The sequence below is a fragment of the Equus caballus genome, chromosome 7 (assembly GCF_041296265.1).
Source record: "Equus caballus isolate H_3958 breed thoroughbred chromosome 7, TB-T2T, whole genome shotgun sequence".
NCBI lineage: Eukaryota > Metazoa > Chordata > Mammalia > Perissodactyla > Equidae > Equus > Equus caballus.
The window spans coordinates 98,673,792-98,700,431 of record NC_091690.1 but is presented as its reverse complement, the minus strand read 5'-3'; the positions used below and the strand labels follow the sequence as shown (position 1 = coordinate 98,700,431).

The window sequence follows — 26,640 nt, the reverse complement described above, 5'->3', positions numbered from 1 at the left end:
AAAATGCTACTGAACAATGATTGGGTCAATGAAGAAATCAAAGAAGAAATTAAAAAATTCCTGGAGACAAATGAAAATGAAAACACGACATGCCAAAATCTGTGGGATACAGCAAAAGCAGTTCTACGAGGGAAGTTTATAGCAGTTCAGGCCTACCTCAACAAAGAAGAAAAATCCCAAATAGGCGATCTAAAAGTGCACCTAAAGGTACTGGAAAAAGAACAACAAACAAAGCCCAAAATCAGCAGAAGGAAGGAAATAATAAAAATCAGAGCAGAAATAAACGAAATAGAGACTAAAAAGAAAATAGAAAAAATTAATGAAACCAAGAGCTGGTTCTTCGAACAGATAAACAAAATTGACAAACCCTTAGCTAGACTCGCCAAGAAAAAAAGAGAGAAGGCTCAAATAAAATCAGAAATGAAAGAGGAGAGATTACAATGGACACCTCAGAAATACAAAAGATAATAAGAGAATACTATGAAAAGCTATACGCCAACAAATTGGATAATCTAGAAGAAATGGATAAATTCTTAAAAACATACAACCTTCCAAAACTGGACCAAGAAGATGTAGAAAATTTGAATAGACCGATCACCAGTAAGGAGACTGAAACAGCAATTAAAAACCTCCCAAAAAATAAAAGTCCAGGACCAGATGGCTTCCCTGGTGAATTCTACCAAACGTTCAAAGAAGACTTAATACCTATCCTTCTCAAGCTCTTCCAAAAAATTGAAGACGAGGGGAGGCTTCCTAACTCCTTCTACGAAGCAAACATTATCCTGATACCAAAACCAGACAAGGACAACACAAAAAAAGAAAATTACAGGCCAATATCACTGATGAACATCGATGCAAAAATCCTCAACAAAATACTAGCAAATCGAACACAACAATACATTAAAAAGATCATACATCATGATCAAGTGGGTTTCATTCCGGGGATGCAGGGATGGTTCAACATCCGCAAATCTATCAACATGATACACCACATTAACAAAATGAAGAATAAAAATCAGCTGATCATCTCAATAGATGCAGAGAAAGCATTTGACAAGATACAGCATCCATTTATGATAAAAACTCTAAATAAATTGGGTATAGAAGGAAAATACCTCAACATAAGAAAGACCATATATGACAAACCCACAGCAAATATCATTCTCAATGGAGAAAAACTGAAAGCTGTCCATCTAAGAACAGGAACCAGACAAAGATGCCCACTGTCACCACTCTTATTTAACATAGTATTGGAAGTCCTAGCCAGAGCAATCAGGCAAGAAAAAGAAATAAAAGGGATCCACATTGGAAAAGAAGAAGTAAAACTGTCACTTTTTGCAGCTGACATGATTTTATATCTAGAAAACCCTAAAGAGTCCACTAAAGAACTTTTATAAACAATAGAGGAATACTGTCAAGTCGTGGGATACAAAATCAAAAACGAGAGAAAGTTCAGACAGACAAAATTCGAAATGAAAAAGGAGAAATAACAACGCATATCACAGAAATACAACGATTATGAGAGAATACTATGAAAAACTATCTGCCAACAAAATGGATAATCGAGAGGAAATGGATAAATTCTTAGACACTTATAACCTCCCAAAGCTGAATCAAGAAGAAACAGACAATCTGAACAGACCAATCATAAGGAAAGAGACTGAAACAGCAATCAAAAGCATCCCAAAGAATAAAACCCCAGGACCAGATGGTTTCCCTGGGGAATTCTACCGAAATTTCAGAGAGGATTTAATACCTATCTGTCTCAAGCTATTCCACAAAATTAGAGAAGATGGAACACTTCCTAATATATTTAATAGACCAACATCACTCTGATACCAAAGCCTGACAAGGACAGCACAAAAAAAGGAAAACTAAGGCCAATATCACTCATGAACATAGATGCAAAAATCCCCAACAAAATTTTGGCAACCCAAATACAGCAAGACATCAAAAGAATCATACGTCATGGTCAAGTGGGATTTATATCAGGGACACAGGGAGGGTTCAACATCTGCAAATCAATCAACGTGATATACCACATCAACAAATGGAGGAATAAAAACCACATGATCATCTCAATAGATGCAGAGAAAGCATTTAACAAGATCCAACAGCCATTTATGATAAAAAAAATCTCTTAACAAAATGGGGATAGAAGGAAAGTACCTCAACATAATAAAGGCCATATATGACAAACCCACTGCCAACATCATACTCAATGGGTAAAAACTTAATGCCATCCCTCTGAGAACAGGAAGAAGACAAGGATTCCCACTATCACCACTCTTATTCAACATAGTGCTGGAGGTTTTGGCCAGAGCAATAGGCAAGAGAAAGGAATAAAAGGAATCCAAATACAAGGAGGGAAGAAGTGAAACTCTCACTGTTTGCAGACGACATGATCTCATATATAGAAAACCCTAAGGAATCCATCAGAAAACTATTAGAAATAATTAACAACTACAGTAAAGTTGTGGTGTACAAAATCAACTTACAAAAATCAGTTGCATTTCTATATTCTAATAACGAGCTTACAGAAAGAGAACTCAAGAATACAATTCCATTTACAATCGCAACTAAAAGAATAAAGTACTAGGAATAAATTTAACCAAGGAGGTGAAGGACTTATACAATGAAAACTATAAGACATTACTGAAAGAAATAGATAAGGACATAAAGAGATGGAAAGAGGTTCCATGCACATGGATTGGAAGAATAAACATAGTTAAAATTTCCATAAGACCCAAAGCAATCTACAGATTCAATGCAATCCCAATCAGAATCCCAATGAGATTCTTCATGGAAATAGAACAAAGGATCCTGAAACTCATATGGGGCAACCAAAGACCCCGAATTGCAAAAGCAATCCTGAGAAAAAAGAACAAAGCTGGAGGCGTCACAATCCCTGACTTCAAAATATACTACAAAGCCATTGTGATCAAAACAGCACGGTACTGGTACAAAAACAGGCACACAGATCAATGGACAGAACTGAAAGCCCAGAAATAAAACTGCATGTTTATAGACAGCTAATCTTCAACAAAGCTGCCAAGAACATACAATGGAGCAAAGATAGGCTCTTCATTAAATGGTGTTGGGAGAACTGGACAGCCACACGCAAAAGAATGAAAGTAGACCGTTGTATCATGCCATACACTAAAATAAACTCAAAATGGATCAAAGACTTGAAGATAAGTCCTGAAACCATAAAACTCCTGGAAGATAATATAGGCAGTACACTCTTTGACGTTGAACTAAAAAGGATCTTTTTGGACACCATGTCTTCTCAGACAAGGGAAACAATAGAAAAAATAAACAAGTGGGACTTCATCAGACTAAAGATCTTCTGCAAGGCAAAAGAAACTAGGATCAAAACAAAGAGATAATCCACCGATTGGGAGAAAATATTTGCAAATCATACATCTGACAAGGGGTTCATCTCAATAATATACGAGGAACTCACACAACTGAATAACAAAAAAACAACCCGATCAAAAAATGGGCAGAGGACATGAACAGACATTTTTCCAAAGAAGATACACAGATGGCCAATAAACACATGAAAAGATGCTCAACATCACTAGTATCAGGAAAATGCACATCAAAACTACACTAAGATACCACCTTATGCCTGTTAAAATGGCTATAATCACTAAGATTAAAAATAGCAAATGTTGGAGAGGGTGTGGAGAAAAAGGGACCCTCATCCACTGTGGAAAACAGTATGGAGGTTCCTCAAAAAACTAAAAATAGAACTACCATATGACCCAGCTATCCCACTACTGGGTATCTACCCAAACAGTTTGAAATCAACAATCCAAAGTAACATATGCACCCCTACGTTCACTGCAGCAATATTCACAATAGCCAAGACATGGAAGCAACCCAAGTGCCCATCAACTGATGATTGGATAAAGAAGATGTGGTATACATACAAAATGGAATACTACTTAGCCAGAGAAAAAGACAAATTCGTCCCGTTTGTGACAACATGGAAGGACCTGGAGGGAATTATGCTAAGTGAAATCAGCCAGACTGAGAAAGACAATCACCAGATGACTTCAGTCATGTGGAATATGAACAAACACATGGACAAAGAAAACAGTTCAGTGGTTACCAGGGGAAGGGGGTGGAGGGTGGGCACAGGGGGTGAAGGGAGCAATTATATGGTGATGGTCAAGAAAGAATGTACAACCGAAATTTCACATTAATGTAAACTATTATAAACTTAACAACAACAAAAAAAGAATCAACCGTTCCTGCTCTTAGCTTCTCTGAACACCTTGACTCCACAGCCCCTGGCTCCAGGCTGGCGAATGTGCTTGCTGTCTATTTAAATCACAACTTAAATTTGTGAACTATACTTTCTTCAGTAAGCAGACAGGGAAGTAAATATGGGAAACATTTACTTTTAAAAGAGATCAATTAGCCAATGACACCGCGTGATACATTGGTACCCTGACTGCAGGTGGCAAGGGCGGCTTTTCCTCCCAATGACAGTGGCTGAAATATCCATATAAGATGATCTTTAAATATTTGACTGTTGCCTTAAAATAGCTACCCCGCTTTTTTAAAAAGAACATAATTTTAAAACCCTTAGCTTATTTTTAATTTATAGTCCTTGAAAAAAAAAATAAGTGGCTGGCCCAATCATTTATATGCCTGGGCAAAAGCAATACATCTATATAAAAGCACAGTGATGTATTTCTGTTGCTGGTTTAATGTGCTGCTCCTCGCCCTGTATGTTCTGATTCATTGGAGAGCAGCAATCATGTCGACAGGCGCTGTTCTTCAGTTCCCATCAGCGACAACTAAAGGCCAATTCAAGGTTGTGGTGGGGTCATGAATCTAACACAGTTGCTGATAGAACAATTTCCCTTCCGCACGCATTGTCAGTGGGACACACCGGGAATAGCCGGGGAGGCCGGCTGTGTGTATCTCTATCTTCTCTCTTCTCCTTTTGTTTCTGAGCCAGGGTCTGCGGTGTGTACCAATCCAGCATCATTAGGGAATAGACGGCCACTCCGTGGAAAATTGCTAAGGGAGAAAATTTCTAATGCCTCAAGAATTTGGGGGAAAAAAAATCCTGTCCCTCTGTGCAAACAAGCCATCTAGCCACGCATTACAGCAGGGGCGAAGGCAGAGAGAACACGAGAGGCGGAAAGAAAGGCCTGCTGGCTGGAAACAAGAAAGGTCTCTGGGCTTACAAAGAAAATGTTTACATTCCAGAGACTCCGAGGGTTAATTAAATCACTGAGTTCTCTGTTCTTTCATTTCCCGAATTGTGGAATGGTGTCTGGTGAGCGAGGAGGCTGCCTCTGCTCCTTTCCTTCTAGGCTGCAGCCTAAGGTTGTCCAGAAAGCCGAGGCTTACCCCATCGGTCCCCAGGGGAAGGCAGGTTTCATTTAAAACAAAGTCCAAAGGTACAGCATCTTAGGCGGGGCTTCCCTGGGCGGCGGGGTAACTTTTGTCGGCTGAGAGTCAGGTTTCTTGGAGATTAAAGCCATCTGGGAAGTAGGGTGAAGGCGGAGGATGAGGAACTAAGCTGCTTGTGGGACAGTCCCCTCAAGCAGATGGTCCCAAGTCACAGTGTTCAGAGTGTCAGGCGGCAGCAGCGTTTCGTAGAGGTTTAGACACAGGCCTGGGATCCAGAGGGGCCAGGACGGTTTAGAACCCACTCAAGGACAGGCGTCCAGAGCTCGGTTCCCAGTGGCTCCCGGTCTTGGACTCCACAGGAAGGGGGGTAACCTGAGCATCTCTCTCCTCGGGTCCCTCAGGGCCCCGCGCAGCAGCTGCCCCACGCAGTCCTGCTTGTAAGAGAGGGAATTCGTTCATCTAATGGAATCAAATGTTTTTAAAACATTAGGAACCAAATTTAAAATGAGTGGGTAAAATGTTTTTGACAATTATAAGTTGGCAAAGATGGAGCTAGTTCTAGCCGCCAGAACATAGCTAACCAAGATAACTAACCACAGCGTAACTAGCCACGCCTTTCTTCCTACAACAGACAGCTACCTAAAGGAATAATAATAAACCTTGATTAAACTCAGCTAATAAGTCCATACAAGAGACAAATGCCCCACGACAGGTCTGAGCTCACCTTAGGGACAGCTGCTCTATTTTCCTTTCCTTTTTTTTTACAAAAGAAAAAAGGCTTACTTTTTAAATGCTATTTCTCCCCATGATGACATGAATATAGTGTTGTGAGAGAACGCTTTGGAAGCACTGAGAGATGGAGGAAAGAAATTCACCAGTCATAGGCCCACAACACTGTGAACATTTTAGCGCTTTTCTGCTTCACCTCTTTCATATGTACGATTTTAGTCAGTTTTCTAATAGTCATACTGCATACGTAACTTTGAACCCTAATTTTTGAAATTTAACATTCCCATGTAAGCATTTTCCCATCTCTTTATGCTGAATAAATATCATTTTAATGGCTGCTTAATGTTCCAACAAGTGGATATTCCGGAGTTTACCTAATGACTCCTTTATTACCAGACATTAGGTGGTTTCCAATTTTTTGCTATTACAAATAGCGTCATGATAAATATTTGGGGACATTTTCCACATTTCAGATTATTTCCTGAAGGCCGGATCTACAGAAGTAGGATTGCAGGGTCAGAAGTTGTGAAAACAGTCAACACTCGAGAAATGTTGCCGCATCTCTTCATGAAAGGGTTGATCTCGTTTTCAGTGCCACCAGCAAGGAGTCCACCAAAACTTCGAAGTGACTAAAAGCCATTATGGAGTTTGGCCAGGGCGTCTCGGCCTCCACCCAGGTGACTCCCAGGGCCGGGGAATTCTTTTGTGGGGGCTGCCCTGTGGGTGCGGGATGCTTAGCAGCATTGCTGGTACCCACCCACTGCACGCCCCAGTTGTGACAATGTCCACAGGCAGTGCCAAATGTCCCCTGGGGGCAAATACACCCCCCCAAGTTGAGACCCACTGTGTTAGACAAACTTCTGCCTGGAGGAGCTCCCTCTCATGCCGACATGCCAAGGGGGCATGTGTTTGATCCCCGTGGCTCGTCCCTCATGCCTGTAAACCAGGACAATCATGCTCGGTCCAGGGCTGGCTGTAAAGGTGAGTAAGATAACACGTCAGGTATTTCACGTGAGGCCCAGCACGTGGTGAGGGCTGGTAGCCATTAGCAATGAAGGTCGTGGTGTCAATGCTTCCGGTGCCTGTGAGAGGGGCTGGCCCTTGTGTGTGAATGATGGAGAGCTGGCTGTCTCCCTCGGTAAATCACTGATATTCATTCATTGACTCATTCATCCAATATGTACCCATTGAGCCCTTATTACACACCAGGCATTGTTCAAGGCACCAAGGATGCAGCAGAGAATAAAACGCTGTCCCCAGGGAGCTTACATTAGAGTGGGGGACAACTAAGTAAGACTGAAGAAGTGGATTAACTGGTATGTTAGGAAAGGGGACAGGACTTGTTCGGGGATGGGGGAGGTGAAATTTTAGGCAAGGAGGCACAGGACATCTCTACTGAGAAAGCAACATTTGAGTTAAGACCCGATTTCAACACAGCAGTGTGAGCAACCCACACAGAGGGAACAGCAAGTGCAAAGGCCCAGAGGCAGGAACAGCTGCGAGTGCTCAGGACTAACATGGGGGGAGTGTGCCTCAAGGAGGCTGGAAAGGAAGGAGGATGGTGGGTGAGTGGCTGGTGGCTTGTTGATGGGGACAGAGCCTTGGCTTTTGCTCCAAGTGAGATGGGAAGCCATGAGATATCACTGTATCCTTGAAAATAATCTCTGATAAGAAGTCATTGAAGGAGGACCAGGTAATGTGGGAGGGGCTATCGAGGGGCTGCAGACTGCAAGCTAAGGGTGGAGAGGTAGGAAAACCTGCTTCTGCTTGTTGACAGCACTGATGCAGCCAAGCTCTGAATCTCGCCAATTTGGGAATTCCATCTTATCTCCACGGAAAGACCCGACTTGGCTGAAGGTGAAGGTTCAGGTTTCAGAAGAGAGTCGAGAGCGGGAACCTGGCTCACCATCCCAGGATGTGGGCTTGTTTGATTCCCCTCTTGTTTGTGTGTGTGACGCCCACTGTCAGACACAGGGCTCCCCTCAGAGTGTGGGACCCGGCCCTCTCTCCCCTCTATCTACTAGCAACAAGGCTTTTCAGCAACCAGGAAGGTATGACCATTTCTCTTTCTCCTTAAATGATGGGAAAACGAAGACTGGGGGGGAGAAACTGAGACAATAACTAAAAAGATCGAAGCGAGGTAGGGAGGGTTGAGGGCCCTCACCCACAATTTGTTCTTATGGCCGCCGCGCAGCTGGACGAATCATTGGAGCCCACTTCCCCGTCTCTAGGGGGATTTGGAACGCTGACTTTCTCGGTAAGGCCGTGTCAGGGGTGTGCATTTCCCAACAGGCTTTTCTTCCAGGATTCTGACTCAGATTTAAGGTGTATCCTTTATGCATGTCAACAAGTATAAACACATGCTTGAATGTTTTTTTCTCCTTTCGTCCAAGTTGATATTAATCAGAATTCATTTCAGATAAAAATCTCGACATGCACTTGAACTCACAGGTGAGACTGCCTTCCGTTCCCTTCTTGTGTTATGGAGCGGCTCTCCGGCCAGCTCCGGCTGGGCAACTTGACTCTCCTGCAAAAAATGGTCCTCAGGAGGGGCTACAGAGTTGGGGACATCTCTGACACCCACTCTGGCCCCGTCTTGAAGGTAAGAGCGATTGACGGCTTGATGTTTCATAAGGTTTGCCGCATTTGAGGCAATTCTGTGAATTTCAAGCTTTTAAAACATCTCTTTATATTTTGTAAAAGTAAAATTGTTTAGTCCAATACTGCCTCCTGCTATTCACGTCAGGGGTATCACAGCAGGATTTGTTAAAGGACCAGGGACCCCTGCACACCCCTTACGAGGCAGTTCTCTTCCAACAACATCGCACAGGCAGATTGCTCGGGACTGCATTTACTCATTCCCGACGCTCATTACCATACTGCATCTTGGATTAATCTCTTGACGATGCTTGCTCGTCACTTTGTGAACTTCATCCCCAAACAGGGAATTACTCACGCTTCCGCCCAGTGGACAGCCTTCATTTACTTAGGCTGACAAAGGTCTGTGGTCCCTTGATCCAGTCACCTGTTCCTGAGTCAGTGTACCTTCTGCAGAGGCATCTGAGGTATTGGGAGCACTCTGCCAGCCTGTCTGATGACTATTAAGTCTTTCCTTGTCACCTAATGAGCCTGCCTTTTAAATATCTATAACCTTGAATGTGAAGAAAACTGGCTATTTGTGTCGCCATAAATGCCTCCTGGCAAGTGAACACTCCCCCCGCTGTGTTAGGACCGTGTACGTTTCCACCGTTTGCCTCAGTTACTATCACTCCACAAGGTGCTCCAAGAGACGCACCAGAATTCCCTCCCTGGGCTCTCCAACCACAGTAGGTGACTTCTGTGGCCTCGGGAAGCATCCACAACAGCAGCCGGGCTCATTATTTGGTTTCACGGTGTAGGGGCTGGTTTCTGATCATCTACAATAGTGGACCAGACCTCCGGACCAGGAATGGAATCTTGGCAAGTGACACAAAAGGATCTTTGCAAAGGGGATAAGCAGATATGGGTTCAGCTGGAGAAATACTAAACTTGAACCAATTGGAGTACTCAGAACGATCTATACTAATGTGCTGAACTCTGAGAGGAAGGAAATTCAAATATTTTCTTCCACTGAAACCATGACCCAAACCAGTATCACCACCACCCCACCAAACACAGGCTCTGGGAAGGGAGAGAGGGTGCAGAGTGTTGAACCAGTGAGTAAGGACCCGTGGGTAAAAACAAGGACCAAAAGATAAAAAGAGAATTTCAGATAATTCTGCACAGTAAACCTGAACTAAAGCAAAATAATCTCAGCCTTCCTTTTTCAGTCAAAGACTGAGCATTCTGGTAAATAAAATGGAATCATTTGGGGAAAAGGAATTCACTTTAATGGAAATACAATATTCCAGCTCAAGAGTAAACTTACATATAATCAAGTACATGAGCGACAGTGGGTCAAAGTGTCCTTTTAATCTGTAATAAAGCAAGTGTCCTAATGAGGGCACTGTCTAAACTGCCCTCCCCTTCTAGGGGGCCACACTGAAGGTGAACAGCCAGGCTTAGGGGCAGCGAGGCGGCCTCCATGGCAGGGAGGAGAATGCGTCCTTCCTGTGCACGCAGTGCTGGGAGCCAGGAGCACGTAAACATCAAGGGACAGGAGTGTCCCTTTTCTGCTCTTTACGGTTGTGAATCTGGAACATTCCAACTGCCTCCGAAACTGGCAGCAGATAGGGTTAACCAGCTATGAAAGAACGGAAAGGCCGTCTCTGAAGGGACAAGCCCTTTCAGGCCCTGGGCCTTCTTCCACCTCGTGTACGAGGCTGTGTCCACCCCACATCCTCCCAGCCGAGGGGGCGCTGATGCTCGCCAACCCGGGGTTCAGAAGTACGTGCATAGCTGCTCCACGGCTTGTTTCTGAAGCAGTCCAAATCAGAGACAGATCAAGATCCAGCCCAAATAGAGAATTTTTAGGCCTGGGGTAAAACTCAGATTTTCTGATTAGAGAAAGGAGAACTAAGGCGAGAGTGTGCTAATGAAAGATTCCAGGCAGAGACGTCAGGGCTGGCCGCCAGCTCACAGACGGAGCTTGGCAGGCAGACAGTGGGCTCTGACAGGAGTTTCTCTGTGCATTTTAGAGGAGGAGGATAGATCTAAACGCAGCCAACCTATTGATTTATTCTCTCTGGACTGGACATGGCTTTTTATTAAAGAAAGCAGATATTCAATAGTGTTAACTAGTAATGAGAATTGACTTTTTGCTAATTGCACAGACCTTGGCATTAATACACTTTAATGGAACCTGGGCTCTGCGTCCCTCCGATCAATCCTGAAGTTTTTCTCTAACTCTTTCTGGTCAAAGGACATGAATGGCATTGTAACCGAGGGCGATCTTTTTAATCCCTTTTTTTTTTTTAATTCATGGAATGAATAGGCTGAGGACCTTTCTTTATTCCAGAGGAGCAGAGAGAGGATACTTTGTGACCTGTAAAATCCACAGACACTCTGTGGTCTGCACCGACTGCGGATGCCGGTGCCGGCTGTTTGGAATTCCGCTCGGAACGCAGGAACAGAGCTTGGCTTCCATGCACCTGGCTGGGTCCTGCCCTTGCTGGATTCTCTGAAGCAGAAGACTCATCACTTATTTATCATTCATTTGTTAGATTTATTAAAAGTAAACAGGATCCCTGACAGCTGCTGGGGGCTCGCATACGGATCCGGAACCAGGGAAGTGGGAATATATGCTGCTCTCACGGACTTCTCGTAGAATCGACCTCAGCCAAAGGCAGAACAGCATGGGACTCCAGAGCCTGCCAAGCGGGAGGACATCCCTGGAGTTCCCAGGATGGCAAAGCCCCGTCTCCAGTTCTCAGGACTCACTGCTGGATTCTTGCTCTGGCCGTGCAGCAAAGATGCCCCTCTAAGCTGAGGATGCTTCACCCGCCCTGGGCCTGTGAGGGGGAGGGTTGTGTCATCTTCATCTTTGAACACAGCAGCGCTTGGAGTCAGAGTGACACTCAGCTCAATTCATGGCTTTCCCTCTTTCTGGCTACACGGCATTAAGTAAGCCGGGCTCTCTGAGCCTCTGTGTCCTATTTGCAAACAAAGGATAACAGAAGCACGTGCTCTGCAAGGTTGTTGTGAGATTAAGGAAGATGTTATTTAAAGCTGTCAGCTCACTGAGGGCACATAATCAACCCCAATGCATGGTAGTTGTGATTACGATGTTATTCTTTGCTGAGGAAGACTGGCCCTGAGCTAACATCTGTGCCCATCTTCCTCTACTCTATATGTGGGACACCTACCACAGCATGGCCTGATAAGCGGTGCGCAGGTCTACGCCTGGGACCCAAACCCAGGAACCCTGGGCTACTGAAGCAGAGCGTGTGAACTTAACCGCTACGCTACTGGGCCAGCCCCATGATTATCATTATTGTTGAATCTTTTGCACTGAGACACTGGGCATTTGGTAAATATAAGTTCAGTGAATGGTTCATTCTTTGATCCAACTCTTTCTGTGCCTCTGTGTGCCGGGCACTGTTCTGCAGTGAACAGACACATCCCCTGACCTCACGGAGTTTACAGTTTGGTGGGACACAGGCAATGAACACGTAAATGAGCGAGTAAACTATCTGAAATGTAATTTAGGATAACAATAGGTTCTGTGAAAGAAATTAAGCAAGATAAAGGAGACAGAACAATGACTGTGTATAAAGTGTGAGAGAGGGAGAGAGACACACAGACACGCCGACACACAGAGACACAGAGACAGAGAGAGAAGGCGACAAGTGAAGGATGTTGGGGAGACAGTGAGTAAATGAATGCAGAGGGATTTCCCCAGGTACCGTAATGCACCTTGATTCATCTGACCGTGTATTAACTCAACAACCTCTCCTCTCCTCGCCTGGTGGGTTTGTGCTGTAGAGTCTCCCTACACAGTGAGCTGAGAGAACTCCCTTGCCTACGCCTCCTCACTCCCTTTCATTCTTGGCCTTGCATCCTTTCTCCTAAAGTACCCACACCCAAACCCAGGACTTCACCTCAAAGATGAACACTATAACCTGGAAATTCTCCTACCACACCTTTACTTGAGGGAGTCGGTGAAATGCCCCTTTCTACGTCTGACTTCCGTACCTCCAGGCCTGCCTTCTGGAAGTGGACAGCTGTGGATTCAAGACGTCTTGAAATTGGAGGAGTCTTGCTTTCTGTTTGGCTCTGCAAAGCGTTACACAACTGGACTGCCATATTGAATTATTTTCAGCAGTAGAAATTCTTCAGTGCCCCAACTCAGGCCAGGCTCTAATTGGAAAGTAATAATGTTTGGGCGAAGCTCAGATGCACTAAGTTGGTGCCGAGGGCTTGGTGGGTTTTGAGGTAATTGGTTTTACTCAGTTGCTGATGCTTCACTTGGACAAATGAGAAATCAAACTACAGCTCAGTTTGCAGAAAAGCCCATGTCAGCAGTTTAGTCTGACTACTATTTCAGAGCTTGTTATGTTATTGGCAATAAAATGCAACTAATATACTGTTAATTAATATTGCATCCTACAGCTAATTTATCACATTATTAATCAGAGTGATAAAGCCCAGGAAAATGAGGCTCACCTTTCGTATCTTTTCATCTCTTTTAAACACTTGTATTTATGCACAAATACATGTGTTGTTCAACACTGCCAAGTGTTTGGTTGTTCCTGGACGAGTGTATTCTATTTTCAAACAGTAACTTGCCCCTCAGGAATATTTTATTTAGCAAGACACGACTTAAAGTGAAAGGGTAACCATTTCTGATCGTAACCTTGGCTTGTGCTTCGAGTAATTATCCTTTAATTGCATTACCCTATTTGAAATAGAGTTGTAATTGGAAAAAAACAATTTGACATTCCCTGATGCTTACTCTGACATGCACTATTTGCTTTTTATTCAAATGTAAATTTTCTCCATAATACTATCAAAGAAAGAAAAAAAATTAAGCAAAATTGAAATGTCAGTAGCAATTTCTGACATGCAGGCAGTGTCATTCACTGGTGCTGCTGTCTGGAAGGCAAGACTTTCAGTTCAGATGGAAAAAAAACACCAAACTATGAAATTAGCATGCTCAGAGGAGACGGAGAGATGGATGGCAGAGCCACAGACTGAGCCCTCTGGGACACGTGTCCACTTTGCACAATGGCTTCAAAATATCAAACAAGCCGCCAGCTATAATTTTTGGATGAATAATCCTTTTTGCTTTACAATAAAAAATATTTTTTCCTTAAAACCCGAAGGGTGATAAACTTAACTCCAGAGTTTTTTCACCTCAGGCTTCCTGAGGAGGTAATTTTAATTGGGGGCCTGTGATAGGTGACAGGCAGCCGCTAAGATGGCTCTGATGATTCCGGTCTCCTGATGGCCGCAACCTTTTGTAATCTCTTCCCTTTGAGTGAGGGCTGGACCTCTTGACTTGGCTTCTAATGAACAGAACACGGCAGAAGTAATGGGATGTCACTCCCGAGATTAGGTCGCACAAAGTCCTGTGGCTTCTGCCTGGAGCTTGCCTGTGTTGCCCTCTCGCGTGCTCACTTGGGAGGAAGCCAGCCGCCATGTTGGAGATGCCATGTGGTAACGGAGGCAGGCCTCTGGCCACAGCCAGCAAGAAACTGAGGCCCTCATCCAACAGCCCACGAAGAACCAAAACCTGTCCACAGTCTGGAAGCAAATCACCCCTCAGCTGAGCTTTCAGGTGAGCCTGCAGCCCCAGCTGAAACCTGATGGCAGCCTCAGGAGGGAGCTTCAGTCGGAGGTGCCCAGCTGAGTGGCATTTGGGTTCCTGACCCACAGAAGTTGTGAGGTAATAAGTGTTTGTTATTTTAAGCTGCTAAGTTTCAGAGTAATTTGTTATGTGCAATAGATGACTAACACAGAGCAGGAGAGAGTGGTCATCAAACAAATAGATAATTGTAGATATGTCTGGCTTGCCACATAGTTTGGTAGAGAAAGAGAGAAACAGGGGTGGACGAAAACAACATCCAGGAATGTCTCCTCAAATAAGTCAACCGACCTCACTGTGCCTCAGGGTCCGTGTCACACAGGTGTAATTTACTCACACGGTTTTCGTGAGTTGGGAATGAAATGATGACTGCCAGAGCACAGCACACACACGAGGTGATTGGGATGAGACACGGCCTGTAGGGTGGACCACGCCTCTCTCATCCCCTCCCGGCATAGGGCTCGCAGGTGGAGGACGAGCACTGAGTCAGCCGCCTGAACTCCAATGCAGGCTTTGTCACTACGTGGCTGTACGACCTTGAGAAAGCCCCGTAAGGTCTATCAGCTCAGTGTCCTGATCGGAGCAAACTTTGGGGCACTGAGAGGGAGGGAAATAGGACCAGTAGGTTCTGACTGTGAAGAGCAGCCTAAGAGCATGGGTATAGTAACTGGGACTCTGGTCAAAAGTGACAGAAGTCCAGTTTGAAACAGATTATCTCTAGGATCTACTTTAGGTTTAAAAATGTTGATTTTTAGTATTTGGCTTTAAGTAGGTTTCCAACAGACTGGCATTGTAATTTTCCTTCACCTAAGAATCTACTTTTAAGGACATTTGTGTGTCAGCATGAGTGGAAAAAAAGGTGTTCTTCGAGAGCATGTTAGCTGAGTGAATCAGTGATGCACGTGGGCACTGAGTGAAGGCAGCGATGTCACATGCCAGGCCCAACAAGGTTGACCACCCGTGCCCGGCCCTGGTCATCCGACTGCTCCCCGCAGCGTTTCTCCTCATGCCCAGCCTAGAAGACATGTCTTCATTTCAGAAGGCAGCTCACAGCCTCTGGAGTCTGAGTTGTGCAGCTGTGACCTTTATGATGTCACGGGGTCAGCGCAAGCCCCTGCACCACCCGGAGAGGAGAGTCCTCAGCTTGTCCCCTTGACAGCTCACTCGCCTCACCCTGGCCCTGGCCTGTGCACATCCCCTGGTCCCATCACAGAGCAGTAGCACCACCGTCTCCCGCAGGCGGTGAGAAGGCTGCCCCAGCGGACGGTTCCGAGGAGCTCGTGGCGGTCTCTCTGACCACGCCGTCTTCCTCATCCGCCTTCATCAACATCCAAACGTCTAAGCTTTGGGTCACTTCTAAAAGCAAGAAGGTTTGGGGAAAAGTATACAGGATTCGGAAATGAAAAATGAGAGTTGAAATTCAGGTTCTGGCAGAAAATAACTTGGGGGAATTTGGGCAAGTCAATTAACTTACCTGGGCCCAGCTTCTCTGTTCTGTGAAGTGAGGAGAGAGTCTCTGCCCGTCTCTCTGCACGTTTGCGCGGGTCAGGTGAGATACTGACTGAAAATTCTTTTGCGAAGGGAAGAGCAGTACGTCAGCACTGATGGAAATGATTAAGGGTAAACACGTTGCCCTCTGCATTGGCAGTGAGGAGGCGTCTGTCCAACCCTTGTGGCTCTGGGAGGAAGGGAGAGAGGCTGAGAAAATGCCAACTGATGAGCACAGGGAGGGAGCAAGGCTCTATGGACCAGGACCGTCAGATGGAAACTGAAAGAAACCCAACCCAGGATTTCTTAGGAAAAAGAAGAAGGAACTTTCTGAAAGGGCATCAGATCCTGGAGTAGAACAAGGGTGGTTAGTGCTCAGGGAAAATGGAAAAGGGACTCAAATTCAACCAGGATTCACTTTTCTCCTGGGAGAGTGTCCTTCTCTACTCTCTAGACTGCCCTGGGAACCTGTCCTGGGAAGCTGACTGATGGGCACTGCCAATATTCAAGTCCTACAGCTCCCCCACCCGGAGGAGGCCGTTCCTGTCCTTGGTTTCAGTTCTAAACATTCCAGTGATGGATGCTGATTGGCTTGGCTGAGGTCAGAAGCCCCTCCTGGACCACTTGAGCCAGGGAGGCAGAATCTCCTGGGGACACCTAGCGACCGCCTTGTCCACGGGATGGAAACACTGGGAGCCTCTGCCGGGGGGCTGGGTGCCACATACAGTTGCTCAGGTTGTGCGGTGTGCTGTATACAGTAGCTCCATCGGACGGAGGAGAAAACCAGATGCTGGGAAGCAATGGAGCCAAGCCAGAGCTGGGGCTTCTGATCCCAGATGTCACGCCTCCCCCATGGAGACAGTGCTGCCTGTGGGATCTGAGAACCTTTGCAGAGCTTAGTGGGTAGTGCTCCTCCCGCGCCCCCATGCAGACCCATCTGAAGAGCACTCCATCCCATCCAACAGTTATCTGCATTGAAGCCATCCATCCTGCCTTTTACGTTTGTCTCCAGATAATGCACCTTTTCAACCAACACAGGGTCCTTGTTAACCACACAGAGAAATGCCAGCTTGATCTGTTCACCTTTGAATAGATAGAGCCTAAGAGGTATAGGGGTTGCATTTAACTTCCAAGTCCTAATCTTGACGCTTTCTTAGGGAAAACTTCTTCAACTGCCTGTCTTCAAGAGACTTTCAAAGCCCTCCCTCAAGTGATTGTTAAGTGATACTAGAAATACATTTGCCTGCATCTGGAGATGGTGGGTAAGTAGCCTATAATTTATCATTCTGCATTACAGAAAGCCTGGAGAATGTATTATAAAGAAGCGTTCGGCTTTCCTAGGTGGTATGTAAACCAGATTCCCAAATTCCCAAACCAGAGGAGCCCTGGGTCATTAGGAGCATCTGAACACCGACCGTGGAGGAACCACCGCATGTCCAGTCGTTTCCAAGGACCTGCCGTCTCTAGTGTCATGGGGGGAAGTGCCCCACCAGCAGGCTCTTGTCTCCTCTCTGAGACAGAAGCAGTCAGTGGGAGAGAGGTCAACAGAGGCAGCGGGTGAGAACTCAGTCTCCGGAGTTACGCCAGCCTGAGTGTGAGCCCAGCTCCCCTCGACCAGCTCTGTAGCTCATGCTTACTGCTTAACCTTATTCACTGATGCAACAGGTACTCACTGAGTGTGTCCTCACTGGCAGCCAGGGCTGTGGGTACTGAGACAAAGGAGGGAACCAACAGAACTACGTCGTGGAGGTTCCATTTGTCTGCAAAAGGAAATGATTGGAGCCCCCAGCTCATAAGGCTGTTTAAGGATTACCACTCAGCATGGGACCTGGCTCACACTTGTTCCTATAAAAGTTAATAAAACAGTCCTGATTCTAGATTTTAGAAAGACTCAGGGCTGTTCATTTGTTTATGTTTCAAATCTTTCCAAACTGTGTTTTTCAGAATATCCTTGAATATTCAGAATATTCTTGAGGGTTTTCCCTTGATGGGGCCCAGCATGCCTGAGAAATAGTTTTTGGTGTTTCAGTCACGTGAGTGGGGACTGTGGCGTGAGGCAGGGCAACAGGGGAGTCTGTTGAACCCAGCCGTGCTCAGAATCTGCACAGGCAGCCTTGGCGTGACACTCGCAGGGGCTGTGCATCCCAGTTTTATACTAAAGGGATTCTGCTGATATTTTACCTTTGGAGTTTCTGCCCGTCTAGAACACTATTGGAAAGTTTCAAAGGAAGCATTTAACCTGAATCCCGGATGTTGTGGCTCCATTCACTTCCTTTCCTCTTGCCCTCCTGGTCTCAGAGGTGGGGTTGAGTTGGCCGCCCCAGCCAAGAATCCTCGCTCCTGCCCAGGGCTGGGCCACTGTGCTCGGCCGTGGGCCTCTCTGTGATGTGCCAGAACCCAAGCCGTGTGCGGGCCCATCTCTCCTCGGGTACAGAATCACCGTGTCTCTGACAGCCAGTGGGCTGAGCTCTTCTCCCCTCCCAGAGAATCACGCTACCTTCCTTTGTCTTTTTATTGTTGTGGATCCATTTCCCAGTAGGGTCTGGGGTCCATTTCCTTGCTCCCAATTTTTGAGATGGGGCGAAACAAGAAGCAAGGTCAAATCTTATGGAACTGCCAATATCAAGTATTTTTGATCTAAGGGAAGCAAGCAAGGAAGGAAAGCTTGGAGAAGCTGCAGCTAGAATTAGGTAACTACTCATCTATTCTTCTCTTTAGCAGTAATTATTATAGTTTATTGAATGCTTCTCTGTACCAAGCAGGGGGCTGAGCAAAGTTTAACATACATCATGTCACTTAATATCACAACAAGTGCAGGAAGTCCCTCCCCGACCCCTACCCATTCAACTATTCCCATTTTAAGGATGCAAACACTGAGGGTCAGAGTGGTCAAGAGGCTTGCCCAAGGTCCCTCAGCATTTGACCACAAAAGCCAGGCCTCCTCTGCCCTGTGAGAAGGAAGGGGTGCGAATCATTAGCATCAACAGCTTCCACCACCTTTTTGTAACGCTCTATTTTCATGATCATTAGAGTAATAGTGTTCAGTGTGGGAAATGTGAAAATTGTAGAGCATAGGATAAAAAAATGACATCAAATCAAAGAAAAGATCAATTAACAGTTTGGAGTTTCCCTCACTCTGTTTTTCTGCTTTATTCCAGTTTTTAACAAATTTGGAAATGTCCTGTTTTTCTTGTTTCTCATACTGCCTTAAATAACAACTAATGCTATGTCATGAATGTTGCCCCACGTCATTAAAAATTCTCCAAAAACTTATTTGGTTGCACTATGTGGATACCTAAATATCGTACCATTAGTTGTTCAACTGTTTTCCTCTTGTTGGGAAATTAGTTCACAAAGTTTGCTGTCACATGATCTTTGTACAAAATCTCTACTTTTAAGCCCCAGTGGCAGCAGGCTTGTCATTTGGAGGTGATGACCCTCTGACAAGAAGGGTCAACATTTACAGTCTGGTGGTTTAGTCATGATGACCTCCATGGGGCGCTGAGTTGATACGTTGCACCCCCGGGAGCTGGCACAGCCAGGCCTGGGGTGTGAGTGCACAGGCCGCAGGCCACCGACAGGCCCAGGGACAGGACCTGCAGCTGCTGCCCTCCTTGGGCCGCTCTGGACTCGGCCCGGTGAGGCTTTCCCGGGGGGCAGTGAGCCCGCTCGTGGCTGCCGTCCTGCCCCTCTGAGAGCACACCGCTGGCGGCCACAGAGCCCGCTCACCCTGGCACCCACCGTGGCACCTGCCGTCACCCGGCGGGGCCCAGGCTGTGGACACGGCACTTCCTGCAGCCCCCAGGCCTCTGTCTGCCATCTGCGGCTGACTTCCCACCCCGAGGAGCAGGCAGGACAGTGAGCACGATGCTTCCTGTTTCTCTTCCCTCCCTTCATTCCCCAAAGCTATTCTTCTTTAGTCAAACACAGTTGCCCACGCAGAAAGCAAAGCAGGGGCCGACCACCTTACTGGGGCAGAGAGAAGGAGGAGGAGGCAAAGCCCACCCCTGGGCCGCATGACCAGTGTTATCTCTGGCTGCAAGCTTTCTTCCCTAAAGTACAACTTTCTTTCACACTTTAAAATACCTTATTCAACAAAGTTTATCGAACGTGTACTGTGTGCCAAGCACTGGGTTTAATGCCACGGAGAATGCAAACGGCCAAAGCTCATCTTAAAGGAATGTTTCCCATAACTTTGCTCAGATTGGCCGCTTGTTCAAAACGTTAGGATACGGCCTATATTAATTTTCCTAGAGACTAGAAACTTCTGGCCCTTTACAATACAGTTCTGAAAGTCTTGGACTAAAGTCTCTAGCCATTTTTATTTTATTTTTCCCCTTTGTGCCAGAGTTTTCTGTTTCTTATTACCAAATTTAGCAAATAAAAACATAGGACACCCAGTGAAACGTGGATTTCAGATAAATAAACACGTTTTAGTATATTTCATGCAGTAGTGTAAGTCTGTCCCAAATATTGCCTGAGATGTACTTAGACAAAAAGTTATTTGTTGTTTATTTAAAATTCAAATTTAATTGGGTGTCCTATATTTTATCTGGCAATTCTATTCCTATTGAACAGGAAATCACCATTATCAGCGTCTGCAAGAGCTCCTCAGCCGGCGCATGTACTCCTCACACCATCTCTACAGTGTAGGAACCACATTCACAGTTCCATGCAAGGAAATGGAAGCTTCTAGAAACCAGGTGACTCACAAAGCCAGGAAGCAGTAGGGACGGCGTTCAAACCTGGGTTTGTCTGAAACCAAAGCCCATGTTGCTTTCTCTGGATTAGAACTACTCACAATGGAAGCGTGGACTGGTTCTGGAATATTCCACCACCACCTGTGCTTCCACAGAATATCTGATTTCCAGCTGAAAGAGTGACTCATGTAAAAAGGAGGTGGTTGGGAAAGGGAACTTTTCTCTTCTCCACGTAGTTTTTAGAAGAAGCATTCTTCCTCCGGATCCCTGGAGCAGGTGGCCACTGCCTCCACCTCGGGAAAGTCGGATTGGCGCTGTTTCTCCAAGCGGGTGGACTGTTTTGGTGGAAGTTTGTGGTAAAACACTGCCCTCTTCTGGACTTCTGGGCATCATGCAATGGGGTGGCTACAGAGGATTCTCAGAAGAACAAAAGTGCGCCTGGGTTACGTGCCCAGAGACACAGTGAAAAGCTGCTCCTACTGTTCATCATGCGTACGCCTTACTCTTCGGACTGACTCCTCAGAATGGAAGCAGAAAGACATTTTGGAACTGGCTGAACAATGATTTCCTATCCTTTCTTTTTTTCTTTTTTGAGGAAGATTAGCCCTGAACTAACTGCTGCCAATCCTCCTCTCCTCCTTGTGGAGGAAGACTGGCCCTGAGCTAACATCCGTGCCCATCTTCCTCCACTCTCATCCTTTTTTACGGAGGTGGCTGAGTTCTGTGGACAGAAGTAGGTAAAAATCTTTAACCACAGGACAGACTGAGTAATCGAAGTAATACACCTAAACCATCAGACGCAAAGAGCTCCAACGAACCCTGAATAGCAAGAACTTCGCATGTATAAGATGGGTGGAGAAAGAACAGAGTGACTAGAGGTCGGCATTTGCGTTTTGGAGTCAAATAGACTTCATTTGGTTCTCTTCTCTTCCATTTATAAGCTATGTGACTTAGGCAAGTTATGAAACACTTTGAGCCTCAGTTTCTTCATCTGTAAAATCATAATTATAAAAGTGGCAGCTTAAGTGAAATAAGCCAGAGAAAGACAAGCACTGCATGGTTTCGCTTACACGTGGAATCTAAAAAGTTAAAAAAAGAACAAAACAACAACTCTTCGAAACAGAGAGTAGAAAAGTGGTTTCCAGGGGCTGGGGATGAGGAAAATAGGGAGAGGTTGGTGAAGTACGAACTTTCAGCTATGAGATGAGTAAGGATCTAATGTAAAACATAGTGACCACAGTTGATAACACTGTATTGTATAATTGAAAACAAAGCAGCAGCTAACGTAGGACAGGTAGGAAAATGAAACGCAATAGCACCCAGTAATACCTCAGCGCGCAGCCAGCAGTCAGACTCGACAGCTGTGAACTGGCATTTCACTATTCTGCCTGCCCCGGTGATTAATTGTATAGAATCGGCTATTTTAAATTGGGAAGCACAGAAGGCAACAATGTCGCAATATATAAACAGTTTCTTTTTCCGGAGCGTCTCACTTTATTTTTACCAAAGTTTTGGCTAACAGCAAAGGTTTAACAAATCAAATATTTCTCTAAATTATCCAAATTTTAGAGCTGTATACGTTTTCAACTAAATCAATGATATCCCTGCAAAGATGTGGAAGAGGAACTTCAGGAATATATGAACCTAGGAACTGCACGGCAAAGATAATATGTACTTTGTTTTGTCTAATTTAAAAATATGTCGGCATACTAAAATATCAAAAAAGATGAAAGCATCAAAACATCCCATCACAAATGATTAGGAAGATCCAGCTTTCTAAAATACTATCAAGTATCAGAAAGTCACTATACACTTCATCTTTTGGCACCACCACTATCGGAAGTGACACACAGACAGCGCTGAGCTGTGCACGGTTCCCTGTGTCTGCCTTCTCCCCTGCAACCACACAGAAGGAAGGGTCCCGTAAGGGCACAAGGAAGAAGAACCGGAGCTGTCAATGCTTACGTTAACTTTGCTAGCAACGTATTATAAAGCACAAATTTGAGGCCATGATATACCTTTAATTGCCTGACCAGTGAATTAATTCAGACTCAGCTATTAAAAATATCTGATCATTTCAAAAAATGGGCAGAGGATATGAACAGACATTTTTCCAAAGAAGATACACAGATGGCCAATAAGCACCTGAAAAGATGTTCAGCATCACTGATCATCAGGGAAAATGCAAATCAAAACTACACTAAGATACCACCTTACACCTGTTAAAACGGCTATAATCACTAAGACTAAAAATAGCTAATGTTGGAGAGGGTGTGGAGAGAAGGGAACCCTCATCCACTGCTGGTGGGAACGCAAACTGGTGCAGCCAGTTACAACATTCACTAAGGTGGGGGAGACGCCATGCCCTCACGGGCCAGGACTTGGCGATGCGCCACCCCTGGAACCACAAAGTGAGGTCAAAGGCATACGAACTACGTGGGCTGAGAGCTTAAGGGTGGTTGCTGAACGACAAATTTCAGTGCTGACACCAAAAGGGGAAGTTGATACTGGGCACGCTTTAACTGGTGCGGTGGAGACAGAATAAAAATACCCAAAAACCCAAAGTAGATTCAAGCATGTTTCAAGGAGGAACCACGTGGATTTGATAATGTGAACAGGAGAAAGCAGTCAAAAATGACTGAGCCATATATTCATTGACTCACCTAAGGCCAGAGATAGCAAAAAAAAAAAAATCCGAGGAAGGGTGTATACTGTTTGATTTAGAGCCAGGACCCTTCTGGGAACCAATTTGGAATATAGACTAATTAGGTTATTGTATTAGCCAGGGTTCTCAGGAGAAATGGAAGCAATAGGATGTGCATTTATATGCAGTGAGAAAGATGTATTTAAAGGAACTGGCTCACGTGATTGTGGGGGCTGGCCAGTCCGAAATCGGCAGGCAGTCTGGGGACCTAGGGAACAGTAGATGTTGCAGCTCAAGTCTCAAGAGTCTGGAGGCAGAATTCCTTCTTCCTTGGGGTGGGTCAGTCTTTGTAAGGCCTTCAACTAACTGGATGGGGCCCACTCCCGTTACAGAAGGTAATCTGCTTCACTCAAAGTCTGCTGATTGAAATGTGAACCACATCTGAAAAATACCTTCCCAGCCACATCTAGAATAATGTTGGATCAAACTGAATACGATGGCCTAGCTGATGTGACACAAAACCGACCATCACAGTTACCCACTTGAGTTGTGAGTGATCCCCACATGGGGCCAGGAGGGAGCTGGCCTTCCAGCGCTCAGGCCAAACCCTAGTCCAATTAAATCAAATCTCCGGGGTGAGGCCCAGGTAAACACATATTTTGATGTTTCTCAGGTTATCCCCTTGCACATCCAAGGTTGAGAACCACCGAGCAGAGCAGTGGTTCCTCAAGCATGGTTTCCAGACAGGCCACTTCATCCTCGTCTGCAAATGTGCAGGAAATGCCAGTGCTCGGCCCTGCTGAGACCTACTGGCTCAGAAACCCTGGGCTGGCCCTGGTCTGGCAGGCAGCTGGGGCTGTAGCAAGGCTCCCGGTGATTCTGATGCAGGCTCGAATATGCCAACCACTGGTCTGGAGTTCTCCAGCGATACAGACTGACACAGGTGGGGGCGTAACATGACTCCTCCACTCCCTTTTCTCTTAACTGGAAGGGCAGGCGGGTTAGGAAGGCTCTCTGGGTGATACAATTCACTCCTCCTTAAGGTTTTCTTAAGTAATGGAGTGTTTGTTGCAAGGAGACACACGAAAGTAAGAGGGATCTTGATTGTGTGGCCAGACTTCATTGAGACTGTACCCATCCGACAGCAGCTCTGGCGGGTCCGTGGCAGCTTCCTGGCTTGTCGCCTCCCAAGAGTTTAGGTGTAGAAGCTAGTGCTCCAAATAATGCCTCAGCTCTTCTGTCTTTTCTCCTCTCCTTAGACAAACTGCTGCGTTCTTGCTCCTTTATCTTCGTTTTAAATTCCGGGGAGAATCCGAATGGCTCAATTAATCACTTTTGTCATTTGGGTGGTATTTCCTTAATATTTGCCTAGCCTAGAAGCCCTCCTGGCCAATTCGAAGACTGGCTTTCCTTGGGTCAGGTTGACCACCCTACATAAGTAGGGACTGGGGAAAACGAGACACAGCGTGTTAAGAATCTTGTAGGGCCATTTCCCTCAGAAAGTCTGAGGAGCCTCCTAACATGGGCTGTGGGTGACACACAGCGGGCAGCTTGGTCTGTTCCAGATGCTTAGCTGGCCTCTGACCTTGAAGTCTACGTGTAGCTCTTTGACACAAAAAGACATCAAGGAGAAATTAAGCATTTGTTCAACTGTACCTCTTGGGGACGAGTTGGAAACTTACTGGAAAACTTTGGAAAGGTTTCCCTTTCGATATTTTCTATAGGAAAATCTTCTTGTGGCTGAATTTAGGAACGCCATGAGCTGTACTATCTTGGAAAAAAATAATGAGCCTTATTTGCATGCACCAGATCGTAGGGCCTATATTTTACGTAGAAATTCTCTTTGCATAGTCTCATTCACTAAGCCATAAATGACTAGAAGCTTGATGGTATTTTTTAAAACCTCATTTACCAAAAAGAAAAAGAAACAGCTCAAGTGATAGTTTTCTCCAGATCATTTCAGATCAGCACTCCAGGCTCTTTTAATAACTGATCTGATTTCACTATGCTGAGTGGAATTAACAACAGGAAAAGTTCAACCCACATCCAAAGGCTAACTCGCCTTTGGGGAAGGCACAGGGTTATCTGAAAACCTTACTGATGCCACAGTTCACTGAACACCCTCGAATCATTTTTCCCCTCAATGCCAAAATTAAATTTGTACTTTATCTAGACTCTTGTAGGGTCTTCTATTTATTTACAGGGTACCTGGATTGCCTCTATTGGTTATCTTATGTCACCAAATAACCAATTTATTTCTAAAATAACTATAAATACTATCTTGAAGTCCAAATCATAAATTTGAGGTACCAGAAGATAATGAAAACCAAAATGTAATTTGGATTTATCAAATTATTCAACGTAACCGATTCTTGCTAACAAAGGGACGTCTACATTTTGAACTGTTCAGGTCTGCTTTTCAAGTCCATACTTTTTTTTTTTTTTTTTTTTTTACTGACTGTCCTGGTTTTCCTGGGACTGAGGTTTTCAGGACATGGGATTTTCAGTTTCACTTATTTATTTTACTGAGGTAACATTGGTTTAGAGCGTTATATAAATTTCAGGTGTACATCATTATATGTAGATTCCTGCGTCGATTCCATCATGTTCACCATCAAATGCTAATTACCATCCATCACCACACACATATGGGCCTAATCACCCCTTTCAACCTCCTCCCGCCCCGCTGGGCCCTGGCAACCACCAATCCAATCTCTGTCTCTATGTGTTTGTTGTTTTTATATTCTACCTATGACATCATTCAGTATTAGACTTTCTCCCTCTGTAAAGTCCGTAGTTTTCAAACTTGATTTTAGATAAGCTTTTTCTCAATAAGGCAAATACCCTGCACCCTAAGCTAATGCCTCATTTTTATTTTATTAAAATGTGCCCTCACCTCAAAATGTACCTCTGAAAAGAAGTAAAAAAAAGTATCATCCAGCATGCTTATGATAAAAACCATGAGCCTGACAGTTTTGTGTTTTCAGGCACTAGCCATCGAAATTGAGTTTTGGAAGGTTTTGGAAATTTTAGCCATGTTTGCAAACATTTTATTTGTAAGAAGTCCATTTATTTAAAAACCACAGTCTAGGAAGATTATGGTGACTCTAATAAAGCATATTTGTCTGCCTGCAGTGATGTGAAATGAGAAAACTGAAGTTTCTAATTACAAAGTGTTTCACAAAGAAATCACTCCCTCACAGTTTCTTGGGGAAGAATATTAATATATTAATACATTTAGTAGTGCCACTTCACAGGGCTGGAGTTCAGAATTTTCGAATTGCACGTAAAGATGTAGTGCTACCAACCCAACCGAGTTAACAACCTGCTTCATCTGGTAAATTTCCATTATCTTCTAGAAGTTAAATTGTCTTGGTAAAACAAGTCAATCCCCACAACTGTGCCATTACAGATAATTTACAAGCTGGGTATATACTCTACAGAAGTCTACTATGCCTTTCAAATAAAGTGTTCAA

At 44.9% G+C, this 26,640-nt stretch overlaps 1 long non-coding RNA gene across 1 annotated transcript; it reads left to right on the top strand.

Annotated features, from left to right (window-relative positions):
- Positions 1 to 8,549: 8,549 nt before the first annotated feature.
- On the top strand, positions 8,550 to 13,190 carry LOC138925067 (uncharacterized). The gene is made up of 2 exons (XR_011440760.1): positions 8,550 to 8,710; positions 11,021 to 13,190. It is a non-coding gene; the product is annotated as an uncharacterized lncRNA (long non-coding RNA).
- The last annotated feature ends 13,450 nt before the right edge of the window (positions 13,191 to 26,640 follow it).